General features: G+C 45.9%; 1 long non-coding RNA gene across 1 annotated transcript; it reads left to right on the forward strand.

The window, feature by feature from the left end:
• Positions 1-9301: 9301 nt before the first annotated feature.
• Positions 9302-13056, forward strand: LOC123107621 (uncharacterized). The gene is made up of 6 exons (XR_006451707.1): positions 9302-9567; positions 11443-11608; positions 11693-11797; positions 11893-11933; positions 12016-12366; positions 12759-13056. It is a non-coding gene; the product is annotated as an uncharacterized lncRNA (long non-coding RNA).
• The last annotated feature ends 4607 nt before the right edge of the window (positions 13057-17663 follow it).

Below are 17663 nucleotides of genomic sequence, written 5' to 3' on the forward strand. Positions count from 1 at the left end.
AATCATATGTTACGGGGCGGTTAAGGGATGACTTACTCGGGAAAGTAAGCCACAAGGAAGTTATCCTTATCTGGGTTTGCCAGAATGACGCCTTCGAGGTGTGAACTCGCGACTTGGCGGTCCCCAGCGCTGCTCAAGAGCTTGGCACGCATGTAGAAGGGGTCGACTATCACGATGTCCGGGGTCTTGTCTCTAATGATCCGCATCTCCATACTCAGCGAAAACAGCCGAACGAAGGTGTAGTGCAGCGGATGAAGGTTAAACATAGCAAAGATGTCATCAAACTGCAGGACGATCGTACCCCCGATGTCGCCATCCACAAAGCCCTTGCCCTCTGGCACCTTGGCCACGAAAACCGGGTATGCCACATCATTCTCTCTAAGACGCCGCTTCTCCAAAGAAAGAACACTGTCGTGCAGACTCCGCATAGCACCGGTTGCAGCATTGAGCATATTTGTCGGTAGCATCGCCCTACCCGCCACATGCACCCTCCTCGAGATATCCTTAGGTGAAGGTGGCCCGTCCTGAGCACGGATCGTACTCGGTGCCGGCTGGCTCGCACCGGCGCCCTTTTTAGTCTTCCGTTTCCGGCTCTTCTTCTTGATCTGCTGTAATGGGACCGAGTTCTGCTCACAGACCGCCTTCTTGAGCGTGTTGGGGCTGATAATATTTCGCACCTCAGCTATCTGAGGCTCGGTGAAGGCGGCAGCTGGAGGCGTCTCCTGAGAACTGAACGCCAGACGATGCCTGTTGCAACTGGGTTTCTCCGTCGTACCAGCTCAATCGCGGTCGTCTTGGTTGGGTTCTTGAGAAGGAGGCCTGCAGAACTCGTCACCGTACCCATGTTCGGCAAAGTACTTATCGACGTTGCTAAATGTACCGTCGTCGCTGTCGTCGTCGTCCGGATCCTGTGCCATATGCACGTCCGGATCCTGTGCCATAGGGATGTCCGGCATGTCCGGTAGCGTTGCGGCGTTCTTGCCATGGCTTGGCGCCGGCACGACTGGCGGTCTTGTCTGTGGGGTGGTGTCCCTCGCCCCCAAACGAATCTGGCTCTTCGGCCAAAGCAGGGGCCAGCTTACGCAGGCGCTGAGGGTCATCTCATCTTCTTCGTCGGCCCCAACGGGTCGAATCGGAGGTAACAGCTCGTCGCAGCCTGGCAGCACCCGAACCACTTCAACCCTATACACTGTGGGTGGCATCGGATTACCGTGGAACATGGGGTTGCCTGGTTGAACGATTCTGCCCTTGGCGACATCGACCAACTTGCCGCCCACGAAGTGCAGGAGAGTGCAAGGAACGTCGGCGGCGCCCTGCGAAAACATGTAGGGCGTCAGGGATGCCCAGTCAAAGGCAAGGAGATGAAGTCATCGGCCGAGAGGCTTAGTTACCGTGATGCCGTCGAGCTCGGCTAATGTCGAGGCACCGCCAACGGCGGGCGTGCAACTGACGGAGGGGCCGCTTGCTGGCGAGGTGCCGGCCGGCGTACACCCAGGTGCATTAAGCTCCAATGCCCGTGCCGGCGCCGGAGACACGAATACCGCCTCCGCCGGAGACACCAATGGCGCCGCCGGAGACACCAATGGCGCCGCCTGTGCGCTGTGCGAGTTGCTGGCCGTGAAGCTGGGAACCGGGGGAGGCCCCTGTTGGCCGCCCGCAATCCACGTCGTCAGCCCATGAATCAACGTAGGCACCATGGCGTTGAGCTTCGTTCCCAGTTGTTGTTCCACTTGCTCTTGGACAAGCTCCGGAATCCGTGCCACTTGTGCCTTGAGTGCTTCAACCTCGCGCGACTGGCTTTCCGAGCTGGTCTTTTTCTCCTTTCGCCCACCAGCGGTATAGTATGACGACCATTCTGTGGACAAGCCTTTGCTGGCCACACGACCAGCTGACGTCGGCTTACTGAGCTTATCCTTGTTTTTCATTACGTTCAACGCCATATTCAAAGGGGTGTCGAAAGGGGAGCTCTGAGACGACCCCGCGGTTCTGCTTTCTTTGTCCTGCGGAAGGAATGTGAACCATTTAGAAATATTGGGGATTAATTAGAATGCAACCATATGGAGCTAATTACGCGGGGGTGTATTCCTTACCAGAACAAGCTCAAGCGCCTTGGTCTTCGGATCCGTGGTAAGCTCCTTTGTTACCGGGTCCTCCTTGTACCGGGCCCTGAGAAAGTTCCTGGTCTGCTTGTCACGGTATTTCTTGAAGCGGGGCGGTGGGCCTTGCTGGGCATGCTCCGCGTCCTCCTTGTCCCATATAGGCTCCGCCACTCTGTAACCGCCGGTACCGGGTTGGTGGACCCCTAAGTTCAACTGCCACATTTCTTTCCCCCACTGACTTGATTCGAAGGTTGCGGGGCTCTCGCACTTGATCTTGAACTCCTTGTAGTCATCTTCGCTCATCAAAGGATATTTCGCCTTGATCTTCTCATAACTATCACCTTCTTCAATCATTTCCTTCACCGTGCTTTTCCAAGTAGACAGGACCGTGCTCATGCTCGTGAGGGCGGCACCGTTCACATTATTCCCTGAGATGCGTGTGTTTGCAAACTCAGCGAGGAACTTGTATCGTTTGTGCAGCTTCGTGAAGAGGAGGCTGCGCAAATTCCCTCGGTCCTTATGCCTTAGGTTCTCGGTGTTGATCGAGATGGTGCTTCGGAGAATGCACCCGAGCTGAACCGAATACCCCTTGACTACGTGTTTGGGCGCCGTCGGATTCCCGTCAGAGTTCACTTCAGTAAATTCCTCCCTGACGGTGCCGAGCACGCTCGGGCGCCGGTCCTTCCATTGCCTCTTCGGTTGGATGCCATCCGTGCGTGCGCCGCCATCATCAGTGGTGGCATCCGCGGCGCCATCATCAGTGGTGTCATCCCCGACGCCACTAGGGGTTGTGTAGTCAGGATCGGTGTCTTCCGCGGCGTCCTCATAGCGGTGAGGTTGTTTCTCCAACTCCTTGGACAGCTCCCAGAATTGCTTGCCGCCCGAACCGCCGGCCTCATCATTGTGGGCCATGTTTCGCTCTAAATAGGAAAAAAGTTTAGTCAAAAAGTTGGTTATTGTCAAGGAACAAGATCATGCTCTCATCATTTAGGGTTTGTCGACACCGAGGCATCTTAAAAGCTAAGCTTTTATCATTTAGGATTTGTCGACGCCGAGGCACCCTGAAAGCCTAAGCGTACATCATTTAGGTTCTCATCGACACCGAGGCACCCTATAGAAGCCAAGTTAAGTTTTCATCATTTAGGGTTTTTCGATGCCGAGGCATCCTAGGTTGGGCCTAATCACTTGGCACTAATCACTTGGCTCTATTGCCACCTATGTTGGGTTTATCATCTAGGGTTTATCGATGCTAAGGAGAATTCTAAGTTGGGCCTAATCACTTGGCTCTATTGCCACCTATGGTTTAATGCAGCAAGAATGGCGGGGCAGTTGATCCTACTTAACTAAGTACTAAGATACCCCGGCCCATGCATTAGTCGCAAGTACCCCATATGTCCTATTTTTAGCAAAGTCATGCTAAAATTCACGAAAAATTTCGGCATGACCTTTGCTGAAAATAGGACATATGGAGTACCCGAATTTGCCGGAATGGAAGTTAATCGACATTCCGGCAAACTCAAGGGCCTCTCGGGGTACCTGCAAATTCATCACGACACAATGGTCGGAGACAAAACCCAGCAAACTAGCAAGATGATCATCATCTTTGCAAGTCATTACTTGTCAAATACAGAAGAAGGAATAATTTATTTGTGACTTAGTTGGCCCATACAGAAGAAGCAACACCCTGCACTAGCCTAAAAACAAGTGAAGTTTCACCCATATAAGAACAACTTTATAAAATCAGAGAAGTTGCTATGTTTTTTCTACTGCTAGGAAAAATACCACTCATTAGAAATGAAAATCTCAGTACCAGCATTTTGAACTTTGAAATGAAATACAGTAGTAGTATTAGTAGTATATGGAGTAGTATCTTGTCTAGTAGTAGTATTAGTTGTATATGGAGTAGCAAGTTTTGCCTCAGAGACCGCAAAAGCTATGTTTTTTCTCAATTCAGATAGCTAAGTGGAAAACCACGTCAAGTTCCGTTTTAATACTCTATTTCTCAATGCATGCAATTGGTTTCATCTGGACTACATCATAGAACCACCAATAAAGGACACTGAAAAAACATATAGAGAAGCCTACGGTTCCTATCCTTGGGTAGCATGATTAGAGATGAGTAGATCTCCTCACTGCAAGGATTCCGGTCTATTGCAACAAAATTTATTGCCACAATTATGTTTCGTTGCAATAGAACACAATATTACCACAAATTACTGGGTTGTGGTAATAGGAACAACGTACTGCCACAACTAAGTTTTATCGTGATAAATACTCATTTTGTTGCAATAGAGGCTCTGTATTGCAACAAACTATAGTGTCATTGCAATACGGTAGCGATATTGCGACAAACAAATTTCGTTGCGTGAGCCAGTTAGTTGGTTGCAATAGAGACTAGGTATTTCAACAGAATAACTATTCGTGGTAATATTTGGAAAGATATTGCAACATCCGTATGATGTTGCATTAGTTATAAATATTGTTGCGAAAATTGGCTAAATATTGCAACAAAATATGTATTGGTCACAATAGTATATATATTTATGGCCTCAATTTCGTTGCGTTGCAATAACTATTGTTTATTGCGACAAATTGCGTATTCATGATAATATGTAGAGCATACTGCAAAAATCCCCTATTGTTATGAAAAAGAACAAGATATTGGCAACGATATTCATATAGTTAACGACCGACCTTCACTGGGGCCTTCTGGCATGTGGCCCACTAGCAAAATTGCATTCTTTTTAGTAGCCCTAATCCTATCATGGCCTGCAGCCCATCAGTCCATGATTGGTTGCCATATGACCACAATACATAGCTAGAGATAACGACCTACTCTGTAAAAAAATAGAGAACGACCTAGATGAATGGGACAACTTCTTCTCATCTCCATGCGGCTTTGGTAGCAGATCACTAGGTGCCTAGGTCCTCTGTCACTTTCGGTTGGCCTCCATCCTCACTCAATCCCCCTCCCCGAGTTAATTTCATCCAGAAACAACACTTGTGACAGTTGTAACGAATTAGTATCACTATTCAAATTTTTTTGCATATCAGTACCATATTTAGGTCAAGCTGTTACAAAATGATCTAAACCGTGTGGTTTAGTTACATATAAGTACCACAATTGGTGTAGTGCAAGCGGATTGGTACCACATATAAACACATATTGACGGAAACTGACCAGCGGGATCCCCTGTCAAGGGCTGATGTGGCATGTTCTTTTGCTTGGTTTACATTTAATGACACAAATGGCCTCATTTGCAGGGAAAACTAAAAATCCGGCACCAAAAATTAAAAGACACGCTCGCCCGCCAGGATTCAAAACTTGGACACACAGAATGCGGTAGAAGCTCGTTGACCACTACTCCACACAATTGCATGTGATAAAGTTGAGGCTTTCTTGTTTTTATACTCTAACTTATACCCTGTTTCTTTTATGGACGGCTGTTTCGTTTTTAATATGTTTTTGGGTTTCTTTTATCTTTTTAGACACAAAAAAATGGCGCCTAAGTGATTCGAATACAGGAGCTCGCGCATATTTCTAACTCATATTTGTATATATAAAAGTTGAGGCACACATATTTCTATCTCATATAAGTACTCCCTCCAGGAAAGTAATTTTGGTTTTTCTTCAAACTGAAGATTAATCTACATTCTGGAACAAAAAATACGTGATTCACAGAGCTATCATACCCGCGACCTAAAGCGTGTTGGGCCAACTGTAGGAAGTAGTATATTTACCTGCAGATATCTTTGTTGCCATGTACAGTAAGTAATATATTTATCTGCTTCTACTAAAAAATTGGAAATTTTGATGCATATTTATTTTCTGGAAAATTTTAAAAATGTTGAGAACGCTTTTGGAAAATGTTGAACGTGTATTTGTTTTTAAATGTTCATCATGCATTCAGAAAATTGACAATGTGTATTCCAAATAAGGTTAGACGTGTATTAAAAAATTATTGTGTAAAATTATTCTTATATTTCTTTTATTTTTTTCAGATCTTGGGTATTCTTCGGGTTTCCATTTTTTTTATGCACACTTCTTTTTTATATAAGTGTTGTAATAAACGGTATATGTTTTTTCAATACTGTCCACATATTTTTAATTTATACTGAACTTTTTATTATGTCACATTTTTTGAAAATACACACCAAAAATTCTTTTATAAATACACACTGAAGACTATTGTATAATATATGAACAATTTTCTTATATATACATTGAACATTTTCTAATAAAGTTTTAGGATCAATCTCAAAAGACAAACAAGTAGTTACAATTTAACGTGGCAATTTTAATCTGCTTGCTTCTCAAAAGACAACAGCACGTCAATACTAAAGAAACACAAGACGAAGCAACTAAATCAGACAAAAACCAAACTAACAAGTCGCGTATTCGCGCCAGTAACATTTGTAGCAAGTCTGTAAGGATTACCCTACACCAAATAGCGCACTTGTGACAATGACAGAGAGGCAGTTAGCAGGCTAAGTGGCTAACACAAACAACTACGGGGAGATCTGATGGTGCAGAGCTTAGCACGAAAGAAAAGGGTTTTCGTCTTTACGAAGTAACCTTGACGGCCGCCGGTGAGCTTCACGTGGACGCCCTTGTCGACGAACTTGGTCAGGTCAAGCGCGGTCTCCTTGCGCTGGCAGGGGCGGATGGGCACGCCGACGCCGGCGCTGCTTCGCGGTGGTGCCGTACGTACTGCCGAAGGGATTGTAGTCGGCAGCCCGGCAGGGACTGACAGGAGGGGCCGGCGAGGCGGCAAAAATGACTGGGCGAGGCACTGAGGCAGGTGCTGGCGGCGGATCGAACGCGTAGAGCAGAGGGGATCAGGGCAATCAGCTGGCGTCGAGAGGCACGGGACGAGCAGTCTAGGCAGTAGGCTGTTCCTGGGCTTCTTTTCTCGGGCCATCCTCCTAGTAAATAACCCAGCCTATAGCTCCACCCCGCGCCCCCTGTTGCACCGGCCCTGTGTTTTTTGTTCGTTTTTAATTTTCCTTTATATTTTCTGTTTTTGTTTTATTCTATGTTAAAATAATTTGCGATTGCAAAAAGATTCTAAATTTTCAAAAAAATTGAATTTTCAAAAAAAGTTCTTGAATTAAAAAACTGTTCATGATTTCAAAAGAATAAACATTTTTCAATTTAATTGAACATTTTTATTTTGAAGAACAAATTTTTATGAGCATTTTTAATAATGGTGAATAATTTTTGTATTTGATGAACACGTTTGAGTTCAAGGAACCTTTTTTGAACTTGATGAACAAAATTTGTTCAATATTTCCTTTTTGAACAAATGGATGAACAAATTTAAATTCAATGAACAATTTTTGAAAACTATGAACAAAATTCGTATTTTATGAACATATTTTTAGTTCAATGGCCAAATTTAGAATTTTGAAGAACATTTTTGAAATAGGTGATCAAAAAATTGAATTCACTGAAGATTTCTTGAATCGTTAAACTTTTGTTTTACGTGGAAAATGGGCCGGCCAATATGACAGCCCAACGCACGAGGGGGTGTGTGTGCATGCCAGGTCGCTTGCGGGCGACCTGTGCGCCATATGGGGTTCCCCGATCGAGAGGCAGAGGAGCAGACCTAGTGATTTGGACGAGATCACAATGGAGGGCGGCAGACGCGTGGTCGAACTGGAAAGAAGGTGAAGAGAAGTAGGGCTATCTTTGCTGATGGGCTAATGTAGAACGCTACTATATTCAACCTAGTATTCAGAGCCCAGGTGACAGAGTTCCGGGTCAACAGAGTTTTGACCATTTTCCAAAAATTTTGCAGAACTGAAAGTGAAATTCCAACTTTACGAGAGAATTACCTGTTCAAACTTGACAGATTGGAATTTCTGAGTTCAAACATTGAATCTACAAACAAGGATATCAGAAAGTGTATTCTCTATCAGGACCTTCTGATGAGTGCATAACTTCAATTCAGACATGGTTTATCTAGACAAACTAGACGTACATGCCCTCTTTCTCAAAAAAGGGATCTCCGATTGGATTATATTGGGTCGGCATCGTCCTCGCACTAGAAGCCCCGATGAGTTGGTACCTTGGGAGCTCCGCTTACAATTAGCTAGGGTTTTCTAGTTGTAAAATACCGAATATATGTAGTGTCATTTGATTTTATTCCCCCGGTATGTGTGGAAACCACAAGACCTTCGATGGAGATGATCTATATATGTTCTTGGTATTGGAATTTCCATGCAAGGTTCTAGTATGCCCTGACAACTACTCTTTCTCCCATGTAATTCTAGTATCAATCTTTCCATGTGAGATTCTAGTTCGGCGGCGTCGTCGGATCTTCCTTGGATTGGATTATATTGGATCGAGTTTGCACTGTAAGCCACGGTGAGTTGGTAGCCTGGGATCGCCTGTTACGGTTAGCTAGGGTTTGCTAGTTCGAAAATGCCGAATATATGTGGTGGCATTTGATTTTTGGTTGTATGATTAACATGATGATTCCCTATATATGTGTATAAACTACTTGTTGATCTGGGACAGAGACGATGATGAGGAGATACATGAGTTATGGCTCTATCCCCCCCCCCCCCCAATACGTGTGGAAACCACAAGACCTTCGATGGAGATGATTTATATATGTTCTTGGTGTAGGTATTTCCATGTGTAGCTGGGTCTTCTTTGGATTCGATTCTATTGGATCTGCGGACCGACCGGTAAGAAGAAAGCGGTCGATCCATTGGGGGTTTATTGCATGTGTGTGCGCGCGCGTTTTCCATCACGTCCTTCGTGTTCTTTGCCATCTCCCGTCCTACCACCCCATCACAAGATGGAACTGTGAGATCGGGACCGACATAGATCGACCGTCTCATCACCCCATATCTACTCATGTTCAAGGCTAGAGTAAAGTGAGGGTGACATACGATTTCTACCAATGAGTGCAGAACACAACATCTCCATTACCCTCGCCGTCTCGGCTGTTGTTCTTGTGTCGACTACATACTCTGCTCGCCAGCACACCATCATGTACGATTCGCAACGACGCGAACATCTATCTCGGCCAGTCAGCAAAAAAAAATTACAAACAAATTTTAGTAATATTATTTTCAGCAGAAGATATATTCCATATTGATTTAATTTTTTTTCAATTTATTTCATTATTCTAAATGTTTCCTTAAAACAATGCTTTCCAAACAAATAATTAAGCGTGTACTCTGCTTTAGGGAAGTAATTTTTAACCTTCCCGCTAAAGCCTTCAGTCTCCCTCCATTTTTTTTAATTTCCCACCAAATAATTTGGTCGTCTCTACCGCCACAATTTCTTAACCTCCCCGTTAAACACCCCTCACAGATTTTCCCGATTATTTCTCTTCACCAAATCGTAGATCAGATCTGAGCTCTCTCGTCCTGGTTCCTCCGTCCTCACGGCGTCATGACGGCGTCGACACTGCAGACCACACCGGAGTCCATCGAACATACACTGCCTCAGGTTATTCCTTTCTCCCAAATCTCCTCCGTGCAGCGCAGCGCCTAGAGTCGGGCGAAGGCTGCGTCCTCGGCGGCACTAGGAGAGGCCGGGGATGAAGCCGGCGAGGCCCTCGTGCACCCCCGCGCGCACCAGCCGCCGGTTCTTCTTTGGTTCTTCCCCGACAGTTTCCGCACCTCCATCTCGAACGCGTACTGCTCGTCCTGGCCCTCTTCCACCTCCCTGCCCCCCTGCGGTCATTAGATCCTTCCCTTCGTAGGTGTCCAGTGTCCTCGCCGGCGACATCGGGGGTGCTCTCGGAGGAGGACGAGGAGGAGGCCGGGAGGGGGGTTCCGTTGGGAAGGGGCGGGGCGAGAGACGAAGCGGATGCGCGCGGGGCTGCAGAAATTGGTGGTGGTGGCGACGGTCAGGAGGAGGCGGAGGCGGAGGCAGAGGCGGAGGCGGTGGGGGTGGGGGCGGTCATGGGGAGACGAGGAGGAGGGGCAGCAGGAGGCGGTGGGTGGTATGGCCATAGCAGCGCCCCCTTTCTATCGTAGAACAACCACGCGGACGGCCGCCGTGCAACACTCCTTACCCTCGCCTCTGGAATAGCCGCCGGGATGCAATTGCCTGCCTGGCCTTCCTACTACAACAACCCCCAGGATGCAACCGCCGTGCAGCACTCCTCAATGTCAATGCCGTCCACGGCGACCATAGCCACTCCCTCACGCATTGAAGAGGATGTTCCTCCGTCGCTTCCCTTGCCATCGAAGTTATCGTTTCGTCGCCGTCCACTTCCGCATGGTCTGCATCCTCACAACTCCCTTTCCTCTCCTGCAAGAACCTAAGATCTGAAGATATCACTGCAACTACAAGTGAAAGGATCCAAGATCCTCACCAACATACTTGCTTGATGCTTTACAATTACTGCTACGCTTGTAGATATATAGATATACTTGGCTTGAAGTTGAATTTCTACTAGTGTTGTTGGCTTGTTGCTGTACTCTTCCATGGGTATTGTCCAATAGTAATATTCCATGGGTAATGTTCAATAGCATTTATGGAACAGGAAAGAATGCTATTTATAAAATTAACTGACCAGGATACTGAAGATGTCTTGCTTGTGCTGCACATACACAGGTAGTTTGTTTCTTTCTGTAACTAAAACGTTGAGTTTATTGAATCTTGTGTCTTTCTGTAACTGAAACGTTGCGTTTACTGAATCTTGTTTCTTTCTGTACACTGGCTAGTGATCCTCGGCTGTACATATACTGCAGTAGTTTGTGTCTTTCTACGACTGAGAGAAGTAGACAAACATCATCGGCTGCACTAAATAGTGTTATTTCGTACGAATGTATTGATGTTTCCCTGTCAAGTTGGCCTATGTGGGTGTATGCCATGGCCAGGGACTGGTGTCAACTGACACAAGTCATATCTTGCAATTTCTTCATAAATCTGTGTTAATTACTGTCCATATACGTATGCTGACCCCTTTGCAATGAAGGCTGACACTATAGTAGTTTTTGTCTAGCTTCGTCCCTGGCCATGGCGGCTGCGACCACGACCACAACTCCTGTATTTTTGTATTTTGGAGTGTCCCACGTTTTGTGTAAATAGTCCCAAGTTTTCTTTTTGACTATGTAAAATATTACCAAGTTAATATCAGAACCACTGTCCTATACTGAACCATACTGCCACATTCAGCGTATTTGACCTTGGTAGTTTGCTTACCACATTCAGGCTACATTTGATTTCATTTAATCTCTAAAGCCTAGCTTATTTTTGCTTACAACAGCTTCTGTATAGACTTGAATAGATATTTTTCCGGTCACTTTTTTATGCCTGCTTTAAGTACCGCATTTCTTCTGAAATTGACTGAAATTATGATATTACTTACAGAAGGGCACGGTGATGAATTCAACGCAATATCCTGCTAATAGCAGATCGAGTACAATACACGGCAACTTGATAATAATATTTATGTTCACTTCAATAGCTAGGGATGCGTCAGGTAATGTGTACCCTTCAGAGGAAAGAGATGATGCACATTACTCCTTTCTGCAAGGTACACAACATCCTTAATTCTTAATGACTTATCTGAATGGTGCATATTGATAATGCTAAGTCCCTTAATTGTTTTTGTGTTCAGTAAAGAAAGGATTTGTCCCGTAACAAGGATGGAAAGTATTTGCCAAAAAAAACAAGGATGGAAAGTATAACAGCTTACAAAACCAACGTGGACAACACAGATCTGGTAAAAAATTATGACATTTAAGCTATCTCTAACACTTGCTATTATGCATAAAATCCTTGATTGCTTAATCATCAAAACCGTTAATCCTTATACAGGAACTCGAGTAAATCATACTCACAAATAAGTTTTTGAGAAGGTACGAGTCTAACTAAATATGCATGCTTCGATGCTAACTGTACTTCCATGTGTCAAGCATCTCATTGTTATACTATTTGCAGAGAGACTTGGAAACCAGAGAAGAGGAGCGAAGATCAAGACTAGAATTTGAAAAAAAAACATGATGGCAAAGTTTACAGAATTGAGCCAACAGATGGGAACCCAACAGCTGATTACATTCATATGCTTGCGACCTTGTAAGATTTATGTTGCTTAATTGCATTGCTAAAAGTGCACTTCTATTTTCAGGTGCTAACGAAGAGGATTAACAAAGGAAATAGTATCCAAACTTGCAAAATACTCTTTTACATAGATCTACTCCTAATAAGACTCCAGTTGCAAGGCCAACTGTTATTTCTTCAAATGCTCTCATACAAGTTGCAACGAGGAATTCTCGAATGTTTAAAGCAATGGTAAGTCACAGCCTTGCTTTCTCTTCAGGTTCACCTGCATTTTATACGTCATTGGCCTTCATAATTAGCTAGTTGCTGCTTCTTTTTCACCATGTGTTGTTGCTGCATCAAGGCGCAACTTCAAAAAATGAATGTGTGCTAGCTAGGGACATGAACTTAACTGAAACTATACATCAAATCACAACTTAAGTCACATCGGAAGCTTTTACTACTTAGGCTTTAGACATTTATAGTTGTAAAATTGTTCTGATCGCTCAGTCATATGCTTGCTGAGACAGTGTTACTTCAGTTAGTCTGACGACATTTTTTTAACAATGGGGTTGAAATGATTGTAGGGCATAAGTTATTTGGACTCATTAACTAGAACTATTTTTTTGTTTTCTTGATTGCAGGATCCAAAGAACTAGCTGGACTGGATTCTAGATCATGGACAGTTTAGTTTGGCACTTAATTAGGATGGCTAAATTACATCTGAGTTTCATTTGATGGATATTTTCTATGAGAATTATGAATTTATGAATGTACATATTATATGTATGGTTTGGAATATTGTAATTGAATGCCTGTATTTTTTTACGGTTGCAATGGGCTATTACCACAACCAACTTTTGGTTGAAATAGAGTATCGCCATGAAAAGTTGGCATTGTTACAGTAGCTTCTCGCTACAAGCATTTTGATCGTTGTGATAACTATTTGGTGCTACTGAACTAAGTTTTGTTGAAATAGAGTATCGTCACAAAAAGTTTAAATTGTCGCAATAGTTTTTTGCCATGAATAGTTTACTTGTTGTGATACCTATTTATCACATCAAAACGATTGTGTTGCAATTTCCTGTTTCGACGACTGAAATATTTGTTGCCATAAGTTTAGCACCACAAGTGTAACGGTTCGTGGTAAAATGCCTGCTACCACGAAAACAAGGATTGTTGCCATATATTGTTGCCACAATTAACTATTGCCACGGAAGAGTATGCGCTACGAAACAAGCGTCGTTGGCATAGATTGTTGCCACAAATGTCTATCGCCACGAGCTATTAGTCGCCACGATTAGTTACATGTTGCATTAAAGCTATCTCCACAAACCAAATTGTGGCATCAGGTGAGTGTTGCCGCGGAAAACCATGTGGCGACTTTCCCACATGGTTGTTGCAATAGCGCACTTTATTGCCACATTTTATTTTTTGTGGCAACAACCTATTACCATGTGTCCAGTCGCAACGGCTGCCAACGAAAGTCATTTTGTGGCAATAGGTACTTATCACCAAAAATCAGTATGTATTGCGACGAACGATTTTGTTGCAATAGACCAGGATCCTTGTAGTGCCTAAAGGTGTCCTAAGCACCTGCTGTTGCTCTTGGAAGCAATGCAAACATGTAAAAGTTATTACTGTTGACAATACTACTCAAATATCCAACTATCAGGACACAAGGCATGATAATCCATCTAATCTAATGAAATCTGAACTCAACCTGATCATGGTTCATGCCCTCAGACACATCAGCACCTCAAGAATGCCATGACAAAAATGAAAAGGACCAAGACAATCACCACACAAGTGAAGAGACAACTCGGGGCCTCTTTGACAAAAATGAAAAGGACCGATACAATGAAAAGGACCAGAGAGATGAAAAAACTAAGGTAAAGGGGGACATCAAAACGCATAAGTGCATAACACAAGCTCACCGACATAGACACACATAACAGCCGCACAACAGCATAGACATTAAACATGTGCAGAGATCACAATCAACAAAGGTTTCCATCAGGTGTATTTCAGACTATTATTCCCATCCCGAGAAAGCATCGACTTCAGAATATCCCCTTTTCAAAGAATGTGTTCTGTGATGAAAGAACTAGTGAATCATGTTAAAGCTAACCCCTACTTTGACCCTCAACTATAACAACCGCATGCAGTACAGAGAAGTGTTGATGCAGGCATAAAACATTATAATGCCGCAGGGCAAGGTCTCAAGTTACATGATCAGTTGTGCTTGACTGAAAATTTTGACAGGAGAATTTTCACTGAAATTTTGACTGGAGTAACAAAGGCATAACAGTAGAAATTACAGGTGTAGATTGCTCTGTTCAACAAACTTCCTATCAGTCCAACAATGTTTCTGAATCTAAACTTTTTCAGTTAATAGAACCTAAACCTGACAATGTTCAGTTAACAGAAAGGGGGGGGGGGGGGGAACCGGTGCAGCTCACCGAGAGGAAGACGATGGCGAGCTCGTGCGGGGCCGGGGTTGACGAGGTGACGCGGATCAACGGTGAGGCATCGGTGTCGTAGAGGCGCCGGAGACCTTGCCCTGCGAGACAGAGAAGGGGCCGTCAGCCCCGACATAGGCGGGGGGCAAGGGGAGGAGGAGGAGGGGGAAGGGGAGGAGGGTCGGGGGGGCGTACGGTGCTGCGTCGCTGCTCGGCGCCGACAGTGAGGAGGAAGGCGAAGACATTGAGGGTCGGGGCAGCGGGGGTGGGGGCGCGGGGGCGGCGGGGGTGGGGTCCCGGGGGCGCGGGGTGGGGGTGGGAAGGGGGCGCGGGGGCGGCGGGGGTGGGGGCCCGGGGCGCGGGGTGGGGTGGGAGGGGGGCGCGGGGCGGCGGGGGTGGGGGCATGGGGGCGGCAGGGGTGGAGTCCGGCAGGGGTCGGGGCGTCGGCGTCATGGGTCGGGGCGGCGGCGTCGTGGGTCTGGCGAGGGAGAGAGGGACGAATGGGATCTGGTGAGGGAGAGGGAGGACTTAGCTATAAGGGGGAAGTTTACTAATGGCGCACCACCCGTCGGTGCACCATTAGAAATCGTTTTTTTAGATAGCAATGGCGCACCCACCGCCGGTGCGCCATTAGAAATCTTTTTTTAGATAGCAATGGCGCACCACTAGGCCGGTGCGCCATTAGTATATTTTATTATTATTATTTTTTAAGAAATGAATATGAATATGAAACAGTAATATTTTTTATAAAAACAGTAATAATTGTTGTTTAACAACAATTGTAGTCTACAATTTTTTTTTAGAAAATGAATATGAATATGAAACAGTAATTATTTTTTTATAAAAACAGTAATATTTTTTTAAAAAATGTCATCAAATTTGTTATTTGAAAATATCATTGGCGGCGGCGGTGGAGCGGGGGAGGGTGCGGGGGTGCTCTTTGGCGGCGGTGGAGCGGGGGAGGGTGCGGGGGGTGCTCGTCGGCGGCGGTGGAGCGGGGGAGGGTGCGGTGGGTCGTCGGCGGCGGTGGAGCTAGCGGGGGAGGGTGCGGGTGAAATCGAGATCGAGATGGAGGGTGCGGGGGGTGCTCGTCCGCGGCGGTGGAGCGGGGAGGGTGCGGTGGGTCGTCGGCGGCGGTGGAGCTAGCAGGGGAGGGTGCGGGTGGAATCGAGATCGAGATGGAGGGGATTGAGATCGAGTGTCCTCATGAATTCAAAAAGTGCCCATGAAATTTAAAAATATTCATGATATCAAAAAGTGCCCATGAAATACAATCGAGAAATGAAGACTGCGATTTAAATACAATCGATCTTAGCTAGCTATCTGTTCACAATCTTTTTGCCCTTCTTTTTCGCAAATGAAGTTCTTCTGTGGAACAGACGTCCTTTAGGTAGGGTGGTTCTGCTTCTTCTTGTGGTCTATGCTGCTGCTTCATCGTCGTCGTCATGTTCGATCTTCGGGTCGCTGTACTTGTCGAAGTCTTGCTCATTGGCGACTCCATCCATTCCGATGATCTTCCTTTTACCTCTCCTCATGACAACACGACTGGGCTTTGCCGGGTCGGTAATGAAGAAGCATTGGTCCACTTGGGAAGCCAGTACCCATGGCTCATTTTTCGCGGTGACGTTTGCGCCCGCGGTCTTGTATTTGGCTTCGGGTATAACCATGGTGGTGAAATACCGGTCTTCTTTTAGGACGCTCTTGGCCCATCTGACACGGAACATCGGGACCTTCTCTCCAGCGTAGCTCAGCTCCCAGATCTCCTCGATCCTTCCGTAGTATCTGTCCTTGTTGTTACCGGTGTAGGATTCCATCGTTACCCCGGAGTTCTGATAACCATCGCTCTTCATGTCCTTGTCCTCGGGGTAGAATGTGTAGCCGTTGATATCGTACGCCTCATAGGTCATTAGGTTGTGCTCGGCGCCCTATGACAAGGCGAATATGAGTTGTTCTTCCGCGGAAGAATACTCATGTAAAGGGTACGACAGAAGCTTCTGCTTGAACCAACGCGTGAAACATGAGTTGTGCTCTTTGATTATATCTCCGTCCATCCTCTGTTGGCCTCGGTCATTGTACGTCTTCTCAATAAAGGTTTTGTGCTCTACCACCCAAGGATCGACCATGTCTATGTCTTGTAGCGCAACTAGGTTTGCTCTTTCAAAGTCGGCGAGTCGACCCTCGAAGTCGACATGCATTTCGCGGCGACCCTCACGGTGACCCCATCCAGCGAGCCTGCCGAGGTGCCTGTTGACGGGCAGACCAACGGGGTTCTTGATGCCTAGATATTTCATGCAGTAGGAGATGCACTCTTCGATCAGAAAGCCCCTGGCTATACTTCCCTCTGGACGTGACATGTTGCGAATGTATCCTTAGATGACACCATTCATCCTTTCGAATGGCATCATGCTGTGCAGGAACGTCGGCCCGAGTTGGATAATATCCTCCACGATATGGACCAGCAGATGCACCATAACGTCGAAGAATACGGGCGGGAAGTACATCTCAAGCTCGCATAGTATCACCACGATCTCTTCCTGTAGCCTTCTGAGTTGCCTCACGCCAACCGACTTCTGAGAGATGACGTCAAAAAAGTTGCATAGGTCAAATAGCATTTCACGGACGTGCGCATCCATGATCCCACAGATTGCAACTGGAAGTATCTGCGTCATCAGCACATGACAGTCATGAGACTTCATCCCGCTGAACTTCTGCTTCGCTGGATCTAGGTATCTGCTTATCTTCCCCGCGTAACCGTAAGGAAGTTTTACTCCTGTGAGGCAGGAGAAAAACTGCTCGATCTTCTCCTGACTTAGAGTGAAGCACGTGGGAGGGTAGTCATTTCCGGTCTTCTTGGCCTTTTTGCCTTTGCAACGCCTTTCTGTGTCCTGCTTCTCCTCATCATCATCATCATCATCATCATCATTAGTGTGAAGCTCCTGCCTGATGCCCATTGATTTCAAGTCTGCCCTTGCTTTCGGCCCATCTTTGGTCCTCTTTGGCATGTTGAGCAGGGTACCAAGCAGACTCTCGCACACGTTCTTCGTGATATGCATGACATCAAGGCTGTGAGGCACACGGTGGATCTTC

Source organism: Triticum aestivum, chromosome 5A, assembly GCF_018294505.1.
Source record: "Triticum aestivum cultivar Chinese Spring chromosome 5A, IWGSC CS RefSeq v2.1, whole genome shotgun sequence".
In the NCBI taxonomy this organism is placed as follows: Eukaryota; Viridiplantae; Streptophyta; class Magnoliopsida; order Poales; family Poaceae; genus Triticum; species Triticum aestivum.